Source organism: Talpa occidentalis, unplaced genomic scaffold (assembly GCF_014898055.3).
Source record: "Talpa occidentalis isolate TD23 unplaced genomic scaffold, MPIMG_talOcc4v2.1 talOcc4.18, whole genome shotgun sequence".
NCBI lineage: Eukaryota > Metazoa > Chordata > Mammalia > Eulipotyphla > Talpidae > Talpa > Talpa occidentalis.
Genome location: NW_023601851.1, coordinates 15,321,011 through 15,342,252, shown reverse-complemented (window position 1 = coordinate 15,342,252; position 21,242 = coordinate 15,321,011). Strand labels below are relative to the sequence as shown.

At 47.1% G+C, this 21,242-nt stretch overlaps 2 long non-coding RNA genes across 3 annotated transcripts in view; one reads left to right on the top strand and one right to left on the bottom strand.

Moving 5' to 3' along the window:
• Positions 1–248: 248 nt before the first annotated feature.
• LOC129146182 (uncharacterized) lies at positions 249–9,920 on the bottom strand. Its single transcript, XR_008552698.1, has 3 exons — positions 9,838–9,920; positions 1,505–1,757; positions 249–329 (listed from the first exon to the last, which is right to left on the bottom strand). It is a non-coding gene; the product is annotated as an uncharacterized LOC129146182 (long non-coding RNA).
• Positions 9,921–10,252: 332 nt separating this feature from the next.
• LOC119250724 (uncharacterized) overlaps positions 10,253–21,242 on the top strand; it is a 35,828-nt gene continuing 24,838 nt past the window's right edge. For both annotated transcript variants that reach the window (XR_008552696.1, XR_008552697.1), the window contains exons 1-2: positions 10,253–10,395; positions 18,957–19,055. This is a non-coding gene — a long non-coding RNA (uncharacterized LOC119250724). The remainder of the gene's footprint in view (positions 10,396–18,956; positions 19,056–21,242) is intronic.

Genomic DNA, 21,242 nt, shown 5'->3' with positions numbered 1-21,242 from the left:
GTGTGTGAGGGTGTCTAGCGAGGGGAGGCGGTAACACATTCTCTGTGTGCGCGCAGGTGTGTGATGTAGTGGAAACACGAGGTCAGCACACGTTGGCGACCCCTGAGGCATGAAGTGCCGAGACAAGGACACACCCGGGCCGTGGCTGGAGACGGGACGGGTTGGAAGACCGGCCCCCGCGCAGATCTGGAACGTCTTTCCCGGGTCAGAGAAACGACGAGGCGGTCGCGGATGAGGGGTCTCTCCCATAAGCGGTAACAAGGTGGCCTCTCCCATATTTCTTCCCAGTCCGCCCGTGTTTGACAGGTTCCTTCTTGCATTCCAAGGAGCTGAGAAAAGCAAGCTGGTGCCCACCTGACTCGGGGTGGCCCTTCCTCCTCCCCTTTGCAGCCCCTCTCCCGTCTTCCCCTCTGTCCCCTGGTAGACACACCCCTGCCCTCTGCCCAAGAGCAAGACCTTGTCTTTCAGACATGAGTCTGTTGCCCTCCTTGCTTCTGGACAAATTCAACCACTTTCCTTGTATATGAGGCCGGCGTTCACTCACAATTGGGAGGGTCAGAGCCGGGAGCTGGATGCTACTTGGGCTCTGCCAGCCCAACTCTGACTCTCGGGGAGGGAGCAGTAGCCCATGGCAGTGTGCCAGGCCTTCCCCATCTGCATCAGAGCAGGGGCCTGGGCATCCCGGGTGGCATCCTGACCCCTGTGCTCAGAGGGAGTGCCCTCTCTCCAGGGGGAGGGAGAGTCCCAGCAGCTGTGGGGTATTTCCTCCAGGCAACCTCCCAAGGTCTCCCCAGGAGAGGCACATCATTCTCTGCCCCATGGATTCACTGTGCAGGAGATGGAACCTGGGGGAAGATGGTGGTCCCCAGGAGTGCACACCAATCCCCTGTCCTGCACGCATTTGTGAGGAATCAAAGTCCCCCTCGGAGAGGGATTCCAGTTTCCCTCAGTTTGGGAGGGAGTCTGTAAGTCTCTCCCAGCTGGGGCGCCTTTCCTGTGTCAGGCCCAGTTGAGTGGGAACTGGGGAACATTGGTAATTTTATTTTGGTGTCTGGTATTTGGAATTTCCCTTTTTTTTTTTTTTTCTGGAAGCCAGGGATGTGGTTAATATGGTGAGAGGTGCCGTATCTGTTTCATCTGAAAGCCTCTTGGGGACACTATTAAGTGAGTTGAGGACCTGTAGCTGCCAACCCATGTCTAAGAAGCAGCTCTTGTCACTGTTTCCCTGCAGGAGCCCAGGAGCAGCTGACAGTGGGGGACAGACTGACACTTTTCTAACACAAAGTCCAGGCAGCGTGCGCTCTTTGTCCACACTGGCTGGCTCAGGCATGAGTTCCTTGTGACTCTCCTCTTTTGCAGTCTTACCCTGACATCCAGGGTAAGCTCAGGCACTTTGGCCATGGGCAACCTAGGACAACCCGGACTCTCTGAACACTGGAAGGTGGCTGGGAGGGCTGGATTGTCCCAGTGAGAGCAGTGGGCCTGGACTGGGGCTTCTACTTACCTTACTTGGTCCTCACTTTGTGCAAGTAGTTTTGTGAATCTGAACATTGTGTCTGTGTAAGCAATTCAAGCAAGTCTCCTGAATCAGATCTTGGTTATTTAAAAATTTGGTATTTTTTCTTATTTTTATGTGTTTAGTCAGACAGCCAATTCAGTATCCATCTGTCACTGTGAAAATGGGATGGAAAGTAGGCTGAAGAGAGTGTTCTCCACTTGAAGGAGGCATTTTCTTCCTCTGGTTCCAATTGTGGGCTCTAGAGGTTTTAAAATGATTAAAATGTGACACTAATTAGAACATGTAAGAAATTCAGTTTTCATCTCAAATTAGAAACCTCCTTGATTACCAAAGGGGGAAAAAATAAAAAAGCTTAAATGGCTATATCGACTTAACCTGAAAAACTTAAGTTGTTTTAGGAAATAGTCTAGCTTTGTCTTGAAAAGGTATATAGTTCTGGTGAAACTGACCACCCATCCAAAATCTCTTCTAGGAATTTAAGGAAAAAGTGACCTTAAATGGGCCTCCCTGGTGGCGCAGCATTTGAGTGCTGGGTTGTGAAACTGCTGCGGCCTCTTCAGCACAGGTTCTATTCCCAGCTGCTCCCCGGCCACCAGAGGAGGGTCCCACATGGCACGCAGACCTCTCCTGCTGCCCGCTGCTCCCCTCAGCATTGTACTTCGGTCCTTCTGCTAGTTCTGCTCCCTGCTCTGACTCTGGTGAATTCTCTCACCCTCCCGTGCTTCTGACTGTACCCAGTGATTGAATAAATAATAAAATAAATAAATTAAATCTGAAAATAAATAAATAAATAGATAGATAAATAATTATGGGTTTATAAGATATTATTCTGTTAAAAAAAAGTGGCCTTAAAAAATCTCATAGGGAATATTCTGTCTCACATTCTTTAGAACCAAAGGGCATTCTTACAAATAAAACTTGAGAAATGTTTTCTTATCTGAAAGAATTAGTTAAAAATTATTATTTATGAAATGGTAATGAAAAACCTCCCCAAAAACAAAAGTCCAGGACCTGATGGATTTACAAATGAATTCTACCAAACTTTCAGAGACGAATTAGTGCCTATCCTTCACAAACTCTTCCAAAAAAGTGAGAAGGAAGGGACAATACCAAACACGTTCTATGAAGCCAATATTACACTAATACCAAAACCGAATAAGGAAAACACAAAAAAAAGGAAAACTACAGGACAATCTCCCTAATGAACACTGATGCAAAAATCCTCAATAAAATTTTAGCTATCAGAATCCAACAATGTATCCATAAGATAATTCACCACAACCAAGTTGGATTCATTCCAGGGACACAAGGATGGTTTAACATCCGAAAATCAATCAACGTTATCCAAGACATCAACAAAAAGAAATATAAAAACCATATGATAATATCAATAGATGCTGAGAAAGCTTTCGACAAAGTGCAACACACATTCATGATAAAAGCCCTTGAAATTCTTGGGATACAAGGAACATACCTCAAAATCATAAAGGCCATCTATGACAAGCCAACAGCCAGTATCATTCTCAATGGTGAAAAGCTGAAAGCAATTCCATTAAGATCTGGAACAAGACAAGGATGTCCACTCTCACCACTGCTTTTCAATATAATACTGGAAGTCCTAGCCAGAGCAATAAGACAAGAGAAAGACATCCAAGGAACCCAAATAGGAAAAGAAGAAGTCAAACTATCACTATTTGCAGATGATATGATAATATACATAGAGAACCCCAAAAACTCCACAGAAAAACTAATTCAACTCATCAATCAATTCAGTAAAGTGGCAGGATACAAAATCAACACGCAAAAGTCAGTAGCCTTCCTATACACAAACAATAAATCTGAAGAAGAAATAAAAAAAAAATCCCTTTTATTATCGAAACAAAAAAAATCACATATTTGGGAATAAATCTAACAAAAGAGGTAAAGGACCTATACAAAGACAACTATAAAACACTGTTAAAAGAAATAGAAGAAGACACAAAGAAATGGAAAGACATCCCCTGCTCATGGATTGGAAGAATAAACATTATTAAAATGGCCATCCTACCAAAAGCAATATACAGATTCAATGCTATTCCAATCAAAATTTCAATGTCATTCTTCAAAGAAATAGAACAATTATTGATGAAAATCATAGGGAATCACAAAAAAACCCCGAATAGCCAAAGCTCTACTGAAAAAAAAAAAAGAAGGAAATGATGGAGGCATCACACTCCCAGACTTCAAACTATACTACAAAGCCATAATCATCAAAACTGCATGGTATTGGAACAAGAACAGACATACAGACAATGGAATCGAATAGAAAATCCAGAAATAAACCCACAGATTTATGGTCAACTAATCTTTGACATTGGAGCAAAGAAAGTTTGTTCAATAAATGGTGCTGGGAAAACTGGGTCGCTACATGCAAAAGAATGAAGCTTGACCACTACCTCACACCATACACAAAAATCAACTCAAAATGGATTAAAGAACTAGACATAAGACCTGAAACCATAAAATACATAGAAGGAAATATAGGCGAAACACTACGGGACTTGCACATCAAAGACATCTTTACAGACACATCACCCAAAACAGTGATAGTGAAGGCAAAGATAAACAGCTGGGACTACATCAAATTAAAGAGCTTCTGCACAGCAAAAGAGACAATAACCAAAACAAAGAGAAACCCCACCAACTGGGAGAACATTTTTGCACCCAACACTAATGATAAAGGACTGATCACAAAAATCTGCAAAGAGCTGATGAGACTCAGCAACAACAAAGAAAATAATCCAGTCAAAAAATGGGCAGAAGAGCTAAAAAGAAACTTCTCTGAAGAGGAAATGCAAATGGCCAACAGACATATGAAAAAATGTTCAACATCACGTGTAATCAGGGAAATGCAAATCAAAACTACCCTGAGATACCATCTTACACCAGTGAGAATGGCACATATTACAAAAACTAGCAACAACAAATGTTGGCAAGGGTGTGGAGAAAAAGGAACTCTTCTGCACTGTTGGTGGGAGTGCAAACTGGTCCAACCACTATGGAGAGCTGTGTGGAGATTTCTGGACCTACTAAACATAGAGCTTCCATATGATCCAGCAATTCCACTCCTAGGTATTTACCCAAATGACACAGAAACATCAATTCCAAAGAACACCTGCACCCCTATGTTTATAGCAGCACTATTTACAATAGCTAAGCTTTGGAAACAGCCCAAATGCCCAAAAATATATGACTGGATCAAGAAGATGTGGTCCATATACACAATGGAATATTACTCAGCATTCAAAAAAGATAAACACATGCAATTTGCAGCAACATGGATGGCGTTGGAAGGGATCATGCTCAGCGAAATAAGCCAAAAAGAAAAAGAAAAATACCGGATGGTCTCACTCATAGCAGGAATCTAGAAAACTTAAATAAGGGACCAGGAAAATGAATATAAGAAAGTGAAAATCAAAATCAACAAAAAACTATGAACCAGAGACACTTTTTGGGGGGTGGGGGGCGGGAGGGGAGGGATTGGGGTCAGAATGGGGGGGTTGCAATTGTATGGGGGAATATAAAAATAAAATTTATTATTTAAATAAAAAATAAATAAAATATATCATAAAAAAATATTATTTAATGGCCTCCCCTGGTGGTGCATCGGTTGAGCGCTGGGCTGCGAGTCTGCCCGCAGCCTCTGCAGCGCCAGTTCGTTCCCAGCCACCAGCGAGGGTCCCACCGAAAAAAAAAATAAAAACATTTAAAAATAAATTAGTAATTGTTGTCAGTCTTGTCATAAATACTGGTAAAATAACTTTCTCTAAAAATTAGTGCAATGGTCCAAAATCTAAATGAGAGATCTGTGTGTGTGTTTTCACCTTTGTGTCTTTTGTCTCCAGAGGGTTGCCGGGTTAAAATGGTGCCATTATATATTCTAAGATTTATTTATTGATGCATACAAGAGCTGGCATACAGGCCAGAGATGCGGGGAGTGAGAGGATTCACCAGAGACAGAGCAGGGAGCAGAACAGGTAGATTGACTGAAGTACACTGCTGAGGTGAGCTGCAGGTGAGACAGGAGAGGTCTGCCTCGCCATGTGGGTCTCTCCCTGGCTGGCTGGGTATCGAACTCGTGCGGCAGAGGCTGTAGATTGCTTCATAGTGCGGTGCTTAACCCCTTGCACCACCAGGGATTCCACCACAAAAACGATTTCAAAATGCAATGGTTTAATTAAAGCACTGGTGAGCACCTTCATTGATATTTCCTCCCCTTGTCCTAGCAAAAAAAATAAAATAAACAAAAATCCTCTGGCATATGAATTTGTTTCATTTGTAATGCTGCATTTTGAACTTCGCATCCTAAGAAAAACTAGAGCTTCTTCTGGTTTCTCTATCTTAAATTTGTTCTATCATTATTTACGTGGTGGTATATTTCTCCTATAAAACTAAGGATCTCCTAAGTTCAATAAAATGAAAATTTGACTACTTAATGAGCTTTTGGTTTATATTTTGCTTCTTAATATAGGAAATCTAAACTTTGTTTATCATTTTATGTAAAAAAATAAATAAATAAGAAGTATTTATATATGAGTTACCCAGTAGAAAGGAATAACAGCATAACAACTCTTACAATGTCCTGAGGTGAAAAATGTGAGCCTGAGTTGTTCATTACCCAAAGTTATGTTGGACAAGGCCTGGGTGTGGACAAAAATTTTGGGGATTGACTGACGGAATTTCTCTGGCCAGGCGCCTAACTTGTGGCAGGGCAGCGCCCCCTGGCGGCAAAGGAGGGGGCGGCGGGAGGGAGGTGGGGCCAGGCTGGGGGAGCATGGCCAGGTGCCTCAGCCACTGAGGTCGCTGCTCAGAGAACCCGGGGACCCCACATTGGCTGCCCTGGGCCCCTGGATACCTCGGACCATCGCGGACACAGAGGGTCGGACTCCGAGGTCAGGTCTGCGCGGGGGTCTCAGGCTCGTCCCCCAGGGAGTTGCTGCTAAGGGGCCGAGAGTCTGCGAGCAAGGGGCGCTGGCACGACACAATCCTGATGCCCTGGGGATGCCTGTGTTGTCCCAGGAATATTCTCTCTCCGCCTAGAGTGCAGGAGGCAGACTTGTCAGAGGCAAGAGTTCAGGGTGCTCCTCTGGGGTGCGCCAGGAGAGACCTGTCCCCGCCCCTGTCCGCCTCTCTGCAGGCGGCTGCCCTGTGTGTGGACAGTGTCCACGTCTCCAGGTCCATCCACAATGTCACGTGTGGTCTTTTATTCCCGTCCGTGTTTTCACGGACCTTTTTAAAAATAGCAGATACACGTCCGTGTGTAAACTCTATCCCCTCTTCATGAAATACAGCCCCTGCCCCCATTCTGGAGAGGCTGTGGCCTGAGAAGATCAGAGTGAATGACCTATACTGTGGAGCACTCCCTGGGACACCCCGCAGGGCATCGGACCGGATTCGGGTTGGGAGGGGTGGCGCTCAGGTGAGAGTAGCTTTAGATTTCCTGTGGGGGAGTCTCTGCTCTGTGCAGCAGGGTGGGGGTACACACTGGACAGTGAGCACGAGCGACCAGAGACTCAGGATTGTAAAAACTAAAGAGGAAGAGCAGCTGGGACAGTGCTCACTAAGCACTAACTGAAGAACCAGAGAGTCGATCACAGAACTTGGGAAAAAGTTGCCTTTGATGCAAATAAACTATGTTTTCTCCAGAGTAGATTTACACCTTAACGTACCATCGACTGGCAGACACCCCAGCTCGGGTGCACGTCCTCTGTGAGGATCAGGCCCTGCTGTCCCTTTGTCCCAATGCGGCCCAAGTGACCCTTGTCCCTAGTTCCCGTGCACACATGGAGGCTCCCAGCAACATCAGGAATTCCCCACTTACCAATGATCAGGGCTGAGGACTGACAACTTGGGAGGTGTGACAAAACCATCAGGCTAGATTTGGAAAAAAGTTACTTTTTGGTTTCCCATTCAATTTTAAAAATGTATGCTCGGGCCTCCTGGGTGGTGCAAGTGGTTAAGCATCAGCACTATGATGTAATCCGTAGCTACTACATCAGGGATTCGATCCCCGGCCAGGGAGGTGACCCACATGGCAGAGCAGACCTCTCCTCTCCCCCACTGCTGCCCTCAGCAGTGTATTTCTGTCAGTCACCTATTCTGCTCCCTGCTCTCTCTGCTGAATCCTCTCAGCCCACCACCTCTGGCCTGTACCCCAGTTCTTGCATGCACAAATAAATAAGAATTAAAAAAATAAAACAGTAAGCTCTTTGTCTATTGGTAGGAGACAGTGACTCTGCAAGTGGATATTGGAATCAGTCACCCTGTGTGTATATACAATTATTCCCCATATATATCCTTGTTTATTCCTTTTTGTAATTTCAGAAAAAGAAAAGAGATTCATTAATGTATCTTTAAATTTCTGAAGATTACAAACTATAGGGTCCCCCCTGGTGATAGAGGGGTTAAGTCTCAGTACTATAAAGCTATCCATGGCTACTGGAGGACGAGTTTGACCTTTCCAGGGAGCTGACCCACATGGCTCATGGGGGAGGGGCAGCTGCCCTCAGCAGTGTATTTTAGTGGATCTGCCAGTTCTGCTCCCAACTCTGTCTCTGGTGAATTTTTCTCACTCCCTGTAATGCTGTCCTACATCCCAGTTCTTGTAGCATAAATAAATAAAATAAATCTTTTAAAAAGATTATAAATTATAGCTTAGCACAAAGGATAAATAAAATATAATTTTATAACAAAATAAACTCCAAAATCCTGCTAGCTCTCTCTTTTGTTAAATCATATTTTAGAGTGTGTTTAGGGAAAAAGAAATCACCAGAATGGATCTATAATCATCACACACTTGAACATAACCTGATTCCAGTAAGGTTGTAACAGGCCATCCATCACTTTCAGTGTTTCTGTGGCATCCTATTTGTGGGTGTCTGTGTCACATGTGGTAATATCCTCTATTCCTATGGGGTGATCACAAGATTTCCATGGAACAAGGGCAGGTGGTTGATCTCAGTGAAGAAAGGAACACATATTCTAGGTTTGCTCTGGGTGCTGTATCTGTTGTGTGCAACTGGGTAAAGAGCACATTAAACGGGATATCACTGATGGCTGAGAGTCACTCGGACAGTTGAGGTAACGAGAGTAATTAGAAGAGGTGAGCTGCCCTTCCTGGGTTAAGGGAAGACTCACTGTTGAAACACCTGTGTGCAAGGGTCCTGGATAGTATAAACGTGAAATTTCAGAATTACCACATGACTCCATTAACTGGGTGAAGAAACACAAGGCCACACTATCATAATCTTCATCTCCGAGTAATCACAAATGTGTGGCTGTCATTACAAGTATTCCCCCTGCCTTTCATGACAATTCATCACCTAAGTGTGTCACTGACACACATGATTAACACGATTTCAATTTTGTCTGGTATCTAAAATTTAAATCAGTCATGATATGTTCATTTTATATCTTGACTGTTTCACTCAACAACATGTAGGCAAGGTGACCCACATACTGTGTTTTCACTATTGTATATTATTCCACCAAATGCAAAGTAACATCTCTCTTCTGTTCTACATGCACAGTATATTATTTCATAAAAATTTTATATCCATGCTGGAATAACACTATATTTGCAATTTTGTATAGTTTTTTCATTAAATGTTATAACATAAGTGTTTTGCAAGTCATTGATAACTATTCAGAATGACGATACCTAATTGCTACTTTTATTGTCACATATTTGACAGTTTCCTCGAGTTCTGATGGAGATCGTTTCCTGTATTTGTTAGTACAAGCAAGTGCTGGTTAGCATTTTGACGGACATACATTTTTATTTGTGTTCACCACATTTCCTGAGGTCATTTCTCAAAAAAGCATTACTATATCTTTTAAAGCACACGCATATATATAATATTCCAAATTCCAATAGCTGAAGTCAAAGTTCCCCACAGAAGGGTGATACGAGAGTTTTCTGAATGAGCAAGAAAACTGTTTCAGCGGGTTCTTGCCTCCACGTCATTCTATCTCCCCACCTTGAAAGCTCTGACGTCACACACTCCCTCTACCTGCCCCCCCTCTGCGTGGGCGTCCCCCCTCCAGGACTCTCCATGGCGGTGTGTCCCTTTGGCGGGGCTGACCCGCCCCTCGGCCCCGGCTCCATCCCCCCTGCATCCCCTGGCCAGGCCTGGGGCCTCTGGCCCCCTTATCCCACCTGGGCAACACCGCCCCGCCCCAGCCACCAGGCGGCGCGCGCCGCACCTCTGTGCCTGGTTCCCCCGCGAGCCTGTCAGTCCTCGGCCACGCCCCGCCCCCTGCGTGTTGACGTCACTCACCTGCGCGCAGACGCTGGAGCGGAAGTGGTGGAGACCCGGAGCCGGAAGCGCCCGCCCTGGCGGAGCAGGGCTGCGGGCCGAGGAGGGAGCAGCCCCGGGGGCAGCGCGCAGGCGGGGAGCGCGCCGGCTGGGGGCGGGGCGGGGCGAGGCAGGGAATAATGGGGGGCGGGACGCCCCGTCTCTCCCGGTGGCGGCAGCGGGTTCGGGCCTGTGGGGTCGCGGGTGAACGATCCTCGCGTGTTTTCAGTCACGGGCGCGACTTGCTGTGGAGTCGCGTGGAAATTCTACGTTAACGGCGTCGTGGAGACGCGAGGTGTTCGCCTCCGTGTAGTTGGGTTTTCTGAGCTTCGGCGCAGCAGGACGGGCGGGGGCGCCCCGTGAGCCCCCGGGTTCTCCCGCTGGCCCGGCCCTGGGCCCGCCCCTGCCGCCCTGGCCCTGCGCCCGCTCCCGCCTCCCCCGCTGCTGGGGTCTCCTCGGCACTCGCTGCTCCAGACTCGGGGTGAAGCTCTTGCGTGCGGGAGCCCAGTTTCTTCAGGAACCACCCGGAGCAAGAGGGAGGTGAGGACAAGTCGCTGCCGGTGGCTGGTGCAGGGGGGCCAGTCAGGGGACCCGGGGCGGGGCGGGTTGGGGGTGCAGAGCTCTGCGCGGGTCATTTTGGGTCATTTGGGGAGGAACATGGGGGTCAGGTCGTTCCTGAGTGTGACCCCGTGGGTGGCCAGCGCCCCTGACGGAAAGCACGTCCCCTGTGTTTGCTCCCAGCGCCTCCCTGCTGCACTGATTACCCATGGGGTGGGATTTCCGGGCACCCAGCTGTGTTCCAATGATTTTTGTGTTTTATTTCTGTGAACTTACAATATAATTTGGGGAATTATAAGTTTACATGTTGTAAACTTCTCTGGGGCTGACACCGCCTACCAACCCCAGGTCCAGCAGGCAGGAGGGCAGAGTCGATTCCCGAGTCCCCGGGGCACAGGTTCTGACCCACGGGGTTGCTGGCGCCTGGGGCTCTGCATTTCTCACAAGGGGTCTGAGATGCTGCCCCTGCTGGTCTTGGGCCCGCATGTGAGGGCTGCGGCACAGCTTCCAGGTTGTGCAGCTGACGTGGTCATTCAGAGCCTGGAAGAGGGACCTTGGCCCCCTGGACACTGCCTCAGGAGGCGACTTTACACTCTCCCTTGAAGAGAATCCAGGCTTCTCTGAGTCTTGAGTGACCAAGAGCCGCACAGCCCGCCACACAGTGGCTACAAGTGTTTAGTTTTCTAAAATGGGTTATTATTAACCAACTCCTTGCAGTGAAAGCAGTGGCCCTCTCTGCATCACTAAAGGACACACCCAAAAATCCTTTCAGCAGGGTCTCCTGGGCGCTGTCACTAACAGGGAGGGAAACTTTCTCAATGGGGAGCATCTTCGACACTGAATGGTTCTTTTCTAAGCTCTTGAGATCTTTTCTCTATAATGGTGCTAAAAGGATCCCTCCTATTTCAGGGATTGAGTAAACCACAATGACTCATGGGAACTGGATATTTTGGAGAAAATCCCCTTTATGAGTCTATTTTAAAGATTTTTTTAAAGATATATTTAATAATTTATGAAAGCACTGGGGTACAATCAGAAGCGTGGGAGGGTGAGAGAATTCACCAGAGCCAGAGCGGAAAACAAAACAGGCAGACTGGTGAAGTACACTGCTGAGGAGAGCAGCGGGCATGGCAGGAGAGGCCTGTTGTGCCATGTGGGACCCTCCCCGGTGGCCGTGGAACAAACTTGTGCTGCAGAGGCTGCAGGCAGCTTCACAGCCCAGCACTCAACTGCTGTGCCACTAGGGGAGGCCCTTTTTTTAAAGCTTTTTAAAAAATGCATAGAAAAACTGGAATGCAGGCCAGAACTGTGGGAGGGTGAGAGGATTTACCAGAGACAGAGTATGTAGCAGAACAGGAGGATCTTCTGATATATACTTCTGAGGGGAACAGCAGGTGAGACAGGAGATGTCTGCTGCACTTAGTGGGTCAACTCCCACCTGAGGATTGAACTCAGGCCATCATGGTGACAGCACTGGGATTTAACCCCTAGCCCACCGGCGGGGCGTGGGGAGGAAAGATGCACTTTACTTTTAAATGTGTTACCACTTCCTCTGTTATGCTTGCTTTGGAGAGAAGTTGAATTTCTCTAGAAAGGAGAAAGGAATCGGCCTTTATTGAGCATCTGATGGAGATTACCTGAACCAGTGCAACATGTTCATTGCTTTAGTTCCGTGATCTACATTAATGACGCTAAAGAGATATTATTCCTACATTGTAGTTGTGGACACTGTGGTCCAAAAGGGATCACAGTGGTCCAAAAGGGATCAGTAACTTCTCTGAAATAAAAAAAAATAAGCACAAGGGCCAGATATTTTTGGACCCCCCAAATTTTTGTATTTTGTTCTGAACCAGTTTTATAATGATGGTAAATTATAACCCTCGTGGAGGCCGGGTGAGGGAAGGAGTTTGTGTCCATCCTCAGAACAGGTCTGTGGGTGTTGGGCGTACTCCTCCATAAGGAAGGAGCTTGGGCTAAAATGAGACAGAAGAAAACTTTCAAGTATCATTTTAGCATGTGAAGATGCTGTCATTAATATTGAACATGAATTACTTAATAGTTTTAGAATGGCTCTCATCCCAAACATGATTGCTAGTCATAAGAGACTGCAGTTAAAAATAGCCCTTTCGGTGGGCCTCCTTGTGGCGCAGTGGTTGAGCGCTGGGCTGCGAAGCTGCCCGCAGCCTCCGCAGCACCGTTTCGATCCCCGGCCGCAGGCGAAGATCCCACAGGGTGCACAGACCTCTCCTGCCGTGCCCGCTGCTCCCCTCAGCAGTGTACTTCATCAATCTGCCTGTTCTGTTCCCCGTTCTGACACTGGTAAATTCTCTCATCCTCCCGCGCTTCTGACTGTACCCAGTGCTTGTATAAATAAATAAATCTTTTTTTTTAAATAGCCCTTTCAGGCCTCCCCAGTGTCACAGTGGGTTGACCACAATGCTGTGAAGCTGTCCACAGCCTCTGAGGTGCGGGTTCAATTCCCAGCCATCCAGGTAGATACCCACATGGCACGGCAGACCTCTCCTATTTCCCTGCTGCTCCCCCCCAGCAGTGTATTTCAGTCCGTATGCCTACTCAGCTCCCCACTCTGCCTCTGGTGATTATTCTCACCCTGCAGCACCTCTGGCCTGCACCCCAGCTCTTGTATAAATATAAATTAATCTTTAAAAAAAGCATTTTCTCTAACTTTCTCTAACACAGCAGGCTTAATTGCTGCACCTACCAGAGAAAATTCCTGGAGATCTGTTCTCGATCTGGTGAGCAGTGAATGCCTCTGCATTGCCTGCAGTATTGTTCAGGATGAGACCCCTCCCGCCTGCCTTTAAGTGCATTTATTTGCTTATTATTTTTTAGGATCTTCCCTGTCCTTAAAGACCATCTCTCTCTTTTTTTTTCTTCTTTTCTTATATCCTTGTTCATTTTTGTCTAGTTTCTGGTTTCTCCCCCAGGGGTGGTCCCCATAATGCTCCCACCACATAGCAGCTGTGACCCATCACCACAATCCCTTGTGCTCTTCCCTCCCCTCTGTTGATCCCCTCGCTCCTTCTTCCTGCTGGATACCTCAGCTCTTTGTCAGCCTGCTAGAGATGTCTTTTTCTTTACATTTTGTTCAGTTTCTCTGTATTTCACATCTGATATTTCTTCTCCTGATTTATTGTGGTCAGCATAATCCCTTCCACCTCCATCCACATCACCACAAGTGGCATGAATGTGTCTGTTTTCATTGATGAGTAATATTGCCTTGTATATCTACACCACACCATTTTAACCCATTCGTCTGTTGTGTGGCATTTGAGTTGTTTCCGTGTCATGGCTATTGAAAATAGTGCTGCAGTAAACAAAGGAGTTCAGGTTTCCTGAGTTTTTTTTTGTCCCTTGGGTAGATTCCTAGGAGTGGACTCACTGGATCATGTCCAGAGCCATTTTCAGTATTCTGAGGAACTTCCACACAGCCGTCCATAGTAGCTAGACCAATTTGCCTTCCCACCAGCAGGGTAGGAGGCTCCCTTTTCTCCACTGCTCCTCCAGCATTTGTTGTTTCCAGGTTTTTGTTGTTGTTGTTGTTTGTTTGTTTGTTTTCTAATAGAGGCATGTTTTATTTATTTATTTGTTTGTTTGTTTTTTTGTTTATACATGCACTGGGTACAGTCAGAAGCGCGGGAGGGTGAGAGAATTCACCAGAGCCAGAGCGGGGAGCAGAGCAGGCAGAAGGACCGAAGCACACTGCTGAGGGGAGCAGCGGGCGGCAGGAGAGGTCTGCACACCATGTGGGACCCTCCTCCGGTGGCCGGGGAGAGCCGGGGATCGAACCGGCGCTGCAGAGGCTGCGGGCAGCTTCGCAACCCAGCGCTCAACCGCTGCGCCACCGGGGAGGCCCTGTTTGTTTGTTTTTTTTTAATGTGGAGCATTCTTACTGTTGTGAGATGGCATCTCTGTGGTTTTGATTTGCATTTCCTTGATACTAGTGATGCTTAACCTTTTTTCTGTGCGTGTTGGCCATTTGCATTTCTTTGGAGAAGAGTCCATTTACTTCTGCCTACTATTTGGACTAGATTGTTTGGTTTTTGTTTTTTTTTTTTGAGTTGTGTAAGCTCTTTGTAGGTGTTTGATATTAGTCCCTCATCTATCATATGGTTTGCAAATATTTTCTCCCATTCAGCAGGGTGTCTCTTTGTTTTCATCATTGACTCTTGCTGTTCTGAAGATTTTTAGGTTTATGGAGCCCCAACTGTTTACATTTTCCTTTGTTTTCTTTGCTTCTGGAGAAGAATCCTCAAAGACATTCCTGAGGATTGTGTCAGGGAGTGTTTGACTGTGTTCCCTTCTGTGTATTCTATGGTGCCAGGTTCCACAAACAAGTCTTTCATCCACTTGAGTTGGTTTGTGTATAGTGTGAGGTAGTGGTCTAGCTCCATTCTTTTGCATGTTGCAATCTAGTTTCCCCAGCACCATTTATGGAAGAGGCAATTCTTTTTCCAATGTATATTCTTTGCTCCTGTGTCATAGGTTAGTTCCTCATTGTTATCTCTGTCTGTTCATGTTCCAATAAAGTTTTCATTATAACAGCTTTGTAATATTGTTTGATGTCTGGGAATGTAATACCATCTTTCTCCACCCCTTTTAGTCAGAACTATCGCTACTAGAGGTTTTTGTGATCCCATGTGAATTTGAACCATTTTGGTTCCATTTCATTGAAGAACACCACTGTAATTTGGTATTGGAATTGCACTGAATTTGTAAATTGCATACAAATGGGAAGTCCCTCCTAGGTTTGCTACGATTTTCCAATTATGGAACATTCATAAAACAGAGTGTTAATAAAAAAGTAGGTATTATTTTCTATAATTTCTAAAAAGGTGTTATTTTCTATAAGTTCTGAAACAGACAAAGTAGGTCTGTTCTCTAGAGATGAAAGAATATTTCAGATTGAATGGCAAAGGCTTTTAATCATATAATAGATGACAATTTGCTGATCATATAATATTAGGATATTCTTCCACTTTTCCGTGGATGAAACTGTAAGTAAGTCCGACATTTTCACATCTGCTTTATGTGCCACCAGTGAAAATGTTGCACTCAAGTGACATAATTGCAGGATAGTGCCAGTGTGCTTTATAAAGGAATCCAACAGAGGAATTAATTCAGGAAATTCAAAACATGCAACTAGAAAACAGGAAATTGATAATGAACTTAGAGCCACGTCTCTGGTCACCTGTGTCTGTGAAATCAACAATCCTCGATTGCAGGCTGGTCACCAGCCGCTGGACAAGGCAGGGCCAGACCCACTCATCCGTTGACTGTCCTTTCTGAAGCTGGGCTTGGTGTCTGAAATTGTACCTGGCAAGAAATTGTACCTGCTGTGCTGGGTGGGCTGGATCACGTCCTCCTTTCTTTGCCTCCTGGGGAGAGGAAAGGGAGGAACCAGATGTTTCCCAAAGGCTGTCTTCAGTCCTTCCCTCAGTCCTCGCTCCCTCACAAAAGACAACCTGTTGTGTCATGTCATTTATTTACAGCCTCTAAAAGCTCTTCAGTGGCTCCCACTGTCCGCACTCAGGCTAAAGTCCAAGCCTCCAGACAAGCTTGCAATAGTCTTGCCATCGGCTCCTACTGTCTCAGGCCTGCGGCCCCTCTCTGACAACCTCCTGTGTCAGGTGCTCCTTCCAGGGAAAACCGGTGACATCTCAAGCTCCCTGTCACAAATCTTGCAGCATCTGTTGAAGTTCCCTGTGTCCCTGATGCCTCCTGAGGGTGCTCAGAGCTGTGGGCTCAGCTCAGCTCTTGTCCTTGGCATCTAGCAGACAGTGGTTGCTTGGCAACAACAGGTGAAGGGATCGTGTCTACCTCTTGGGTCAGGGGATACTTGAAACTGAGGCTCAGATATAGGAGGAAAAACCTATATCCCCCACCCCGGGCCTACCTGATCCTAGAACCTTCTATTTTGGCTGAGAGGGTCTTCTCGGTGCTCTTGTCAGTTAATTCCTCTCTCTCCTTATTCAGTGCAGGTGGAAGCACAGTCCTGGGGGGGTGGGAATTGCTGGTGCAGTCCTGCTCATCTCTCCCTCAACTGTCAGGGTCCTCAATGCCAGCAGTGACCCTCCAGGCAGGCACTAATCCCTCATGGACAGAGGGGAGGTGGCAGTTGTTGCATTCCCAGGGTGGGGCTTCTGGCCACAGGGAAGATGAAGGTGCTCAGAGAGTCTGTGCAGCTTCCATCCCAGGCAGTGACCAGCTCCAGTGGGAGCTGGGGTGTGGTGGACACAGCTGGAGGGCGAGGCTCCTGGGTGGACCATGGTGCATTTTTACCTTGTTCCATTGTATCCTCTGCTCATAGCACTCAGAGCACAGCAGTGATCAGAACTTCCCATGCCTGTGGGTATCCTGGGGATCCCCTCACAGTGTGGGTTCTGACCCAAGGGGTGCTCAGGAATGAATCTGGACCTCTATGCTCCTCCATGCCCAAAATGCAACCTGCCAGAGCCTGGTGGTTTTCCACATTCAGCTCTCCCTCCCCTGGGTCCTCCTGACCGTTGCACCCCTCCCACCCACTCTGTCTTCAGCTACCCACAGGGAGATGCTCCTCACCCTCCCTCTGGGCTCACCTTCTGCCCAGATGAAAGCACAGTGGGTGCTTCCCCTACTGGGTTCTGCAGGACCAGGTTGCTCCCCTCCCCCACTCCAGGTCCACAGCCTAGACACAACTTCTCTCCAAGTCTTGGGGGAACCCTGACAGGGGAAGATGGGATCTCTCATGGTGGTGACACCCGCACACAGTCCTGCTGCATCAAGGCAGTGTGGACGTTCCAAGTGAAGTAGAGACACATAGCCCACGTTTCCTCCAGAGATGGTGATGGTCTCAACACTCTAAGATCCATGAGGAAGCTCAAGTGTCCTTGGGTGGAGATGCAGGTGAGGATGTCCATTTTATGGCATCTGTACGCAGTTCCATTTCAATTTTGCTCAGATGGGTTGAGCTTTAGACTAGAACATTCATTGCCATTGTTGAAAATCTCCATGTCAAATATAATACAGGGCATGGGCAGACATCACCCGAGTCTGTGGCACAGACATTGCCAGTGTCTTCATGACGTTCTTTTGCGGACGGCTGACGTCAGTTTGTTTAGAGTTAAATATTTTCAGGTAAAGATAAAATTCCTTTTTTAAAAAAGGGACTTTAGATATTGTTGGTGTGCTTATGGTCCCTTGACATGGCTCTGCTCATTTGCAGAGTTTTTTTTTTTGTTGTTTTTGTTTCCTTCCTCAGTTCCTCATTGGCGTCTTAGCACCCACATAATTGATGGTGATTCTGGCCTCGTAGGGTGGCAAGCCTTCCCGGAAGTCAGCCCATGGCAGCACTTCAGCAAAGTGGAACTCTCTGTTCTGCTGCCTCTGTCTTTGTTGTTGACTGTGGATCCTCTTCTGCCCTCAGGATCTGAGCTCTAGGGGGAGACAGAAAATGACAGGGTGCCATTTGGTAGGACACTGGGATGGCTTACAACGTGGTGCAAGTTCATGGGGAACACAGGAATTTCATTATATTCTGTCCTATTTTCTGGTTTGTGTTTTCGTAAAGGCAATGAACTAGTCAGAACAAGGATCTTCCCATCATTTCAAATTTTGTGTTATGAATTATCGTGGATCCACTCACCATTTTTCCTTTTTCCTTTCCACTGACATGTACGTGCACAGCTTTTATAACACTTGTATCTGAAAGCTGGATGGGTCTGGATTTTGAAAGTGTGTCTTATTTCACTTTTTTTAAAACCAAATCAAATCAATATGAAGCTTCTGGGTGAAACAATAAACTTAAAATTTTAGAAATTAAAAAAAAATAAAGGTAAAATGTGTCTATTGGTATTAACAGATGAGCAGGAGTCTAGGTTCAGGCCAGAAACACAAACCCCTTCAATGAAATAGTTGAGGTGAGCTTGACTCTCTCTCTACATGAAGCCACTCTGCCCGTGCCTGCCTAACTAGCAGGAAGGCAACATTTTTAGCCTTGTGAAAAGTTCTTGTATGACCACAATGGAATTATTTAGTTTAATCGTCATGTTACTGGTCCTTTTCCCCCTGTCAAGGATCGGGGATGTGAGTGCCCTGATGATGTGTTCATCCTAAGAGAGAGCTGTGTACCTTCTAGAAAACTTGAAGGGTAGAATAAAACCAAAGTGATCAAGGGTCAGCTATGATTTTTCATCCAAAGAGAAATGCTTTTTATGAGATTGCTGAATATCACCCTCGTCATTTTCAATACCTTGAATTGTGAACTGCAACACCCGTGTATAAGGGCAGGTAGGATACATGTAGAATTTCAGAATCACAAAATGAACTCCCCTTCACTGGATGAAGGAACACAACATCACATACCATCCTCTGCTTCTCTGAGTCTGCACGATAGGAGACCCTCTCAATCACTGTTTCCTTTGCTCACCATGGCACGTTCCCACAAAATCATGTATTATTGAATGTATAATAAAAACAGGCTTTTTATTTTGTCTGGTGTTTAAAATTTAAATAAATCATATTATGTTCATTTTCCTCTCTAGGGTCTTTCACCCAACAGTACGTGGGTGAGGCGATCCACAGGCTTGGCTGTGGCCAGAGGCTGGTGATTTCACTGCATAGAGTATTCCACTCAATGCCAAGTAAGTGTCCTTTTCTATGGCACAGGAACACTGGATCATTTCATTCATATTTTCTATCCAAGCTGGAATAGCACCACCTCACGAACCGTGCACGCCCATTTCTTTAGGGATCACGGTGGCAGTTTATGTATACGGAACTCTTGGACTGCTCCTGGGGTTTTCAGTGAGGTTGTTTCCCAGCATTTGTTCCTGTAGATAAATGAAGTGCCAGGGACATCTCCACAAGTACAGATTTTTCCTTTTCCAAAGTCCTTTCCCAAACACTGAACAGCTCTTTCTCCATGGCTGATTCTCAGGCCCCAGCACCACGGGAGGATGGCAGGGACTGCTCTCAGGAGTGAGGGGAGCCCCGCATCCGTGCTTCCCAGCACCGCTTCATCCTCGCTCTTAAGGCTTTGGCACCATCTGTCCCCCATCTGTCACCCACCACCAACCCCACCCTTCTCCCCAGTTCCCACCCCTCCCTGCTGGTCCTCCGGGCACTCCTTGCTCATGGTAGACCTTGGGCACCATGCGTTTTGGGTCCGGGTCCTCTCCTTCTCCGACAGCTGTGGGGGGCTGGGGGCCTGGGGGGGGCGAGGGTGGATTTCAGCTCCCGGGAGCCCTGTTCTTGTTCACTTTGGCCTCGAGCCCTTAGGCAGGGGCAGCTCAGCACACCTGCTCCCCACCATCTCCGTCCACGCTGCTCTCCGTGTTCCTCGGCCTTTCGGGCCACAGGAAGTTCCCTGAAGATGTGGGGGGTGTCTTCCCCACACCCCTATGGCCACTCAGGGCCTGGTGGGTCTGCTGGGAATGTCTGGGCTAGGAAAGGGTTGGGCGGGCAGCACCGCTCCCTGGTGGCCACAGGTTGTGCCCCAGGAGGAGACAAGGGGGTGCAGGTGAAGTCTGAGGGTCTCAGGGCAGCCCCGCTCTAAAGCGGGTTGCTGGACTGTGGTCCTCACCCACCCGCTTCTAAGGGACTCACACTGCAGGCACCCACAAAAGGTTAACAAAGGTTTATTTACAAGGGAAGGGGAATGAGGAAATTAATGACTCAGGGAGAAAAGGGAGATAAAGTCTTAAATGCGTCCTACCCGTTCCTCCGACTTGGAATCCCAATGACCCTCCGAGACCAAATCTGCCTGGACGAGAGCACGAGCCAAGTCCCCAAAACCCCCTAACAGGGCTGATTTTATTTACAAACAGAGAATGTGGCCGCTTAACTCTGCCCTTAGGTCCACACAACTTCCCTTTGGGGATCATGGGACTTGTAGTTCCCAGTGACTTGATGGACTGGGGTTGGCATCCACAAAGCCTGTATGAGGTTGCACAGGACATCCTTTCCCCCTTTAGGGGCAGGAAGGGCACAGAGCAGGTTTTCTATGATCAGAGCAGACCAGGTAAAGGAGAGCCCTGGATCCCTCAGTGGGTTTCTCAGTCTTTTATTGAGCATTTACATGTAATGCAGCTACCAGATACATGGCAGGCAGGGGTGATGGAGGGGCCAGGAGGTCACAGGCCTCCAAGCCCCTGGCAAGTCTTCACTCTGGCTGGGTTCTCTGGTGTTCTTTCTCCCCTTTTCTCTCCTGTGTCTCTCCTGCTTCTTCCTCCTGCCTCTGCTTTTGCTTCCCTTGGTGACTATCTATGTACTCCTCCCATGGCCCACAGAAATAAACAGCACAACAATGTAAGAACTGCAGGTGCCCATCAGGCAGGGCAATCCTAATGGTGGGAGGGCAGAAAACTATACACCCTACATTCCACCGCCTCAGGGTTTTCTGCCATACAATCTATATACAAGTATATACAAGTTTCCTTTAACAAACACAAACACAGCAACCATGGTCCACAAAAGAAAGTGCAACAGAATGCAAATAATTCCAGGCAGGACACCAACCCAGTGGCAAAAGGTGATTATTGGCACGAGCAAATGAGCCACCATGTCTGCTGCTGAAGGCACTGCTCATGCAAGGGAGCAAAACTCTCAGGCATCTGCCTTCACCCACCAGGAGCGGTCAGTATTCCTGGCCTTCTCCGGCTGTGGTCTCGGCCACAAGCTGTACACCTCAACCACCCTCAGCATGCACTCACTCTTGGATTGGCAATACTGACTCTTTGGGGGTAATTGTCCATTCCTCAGGGTTTACTGTCTGTGGTGATTCTAACTCTCAGCTTTCATAGACACCAATGTGACACGCAGAACCCCTG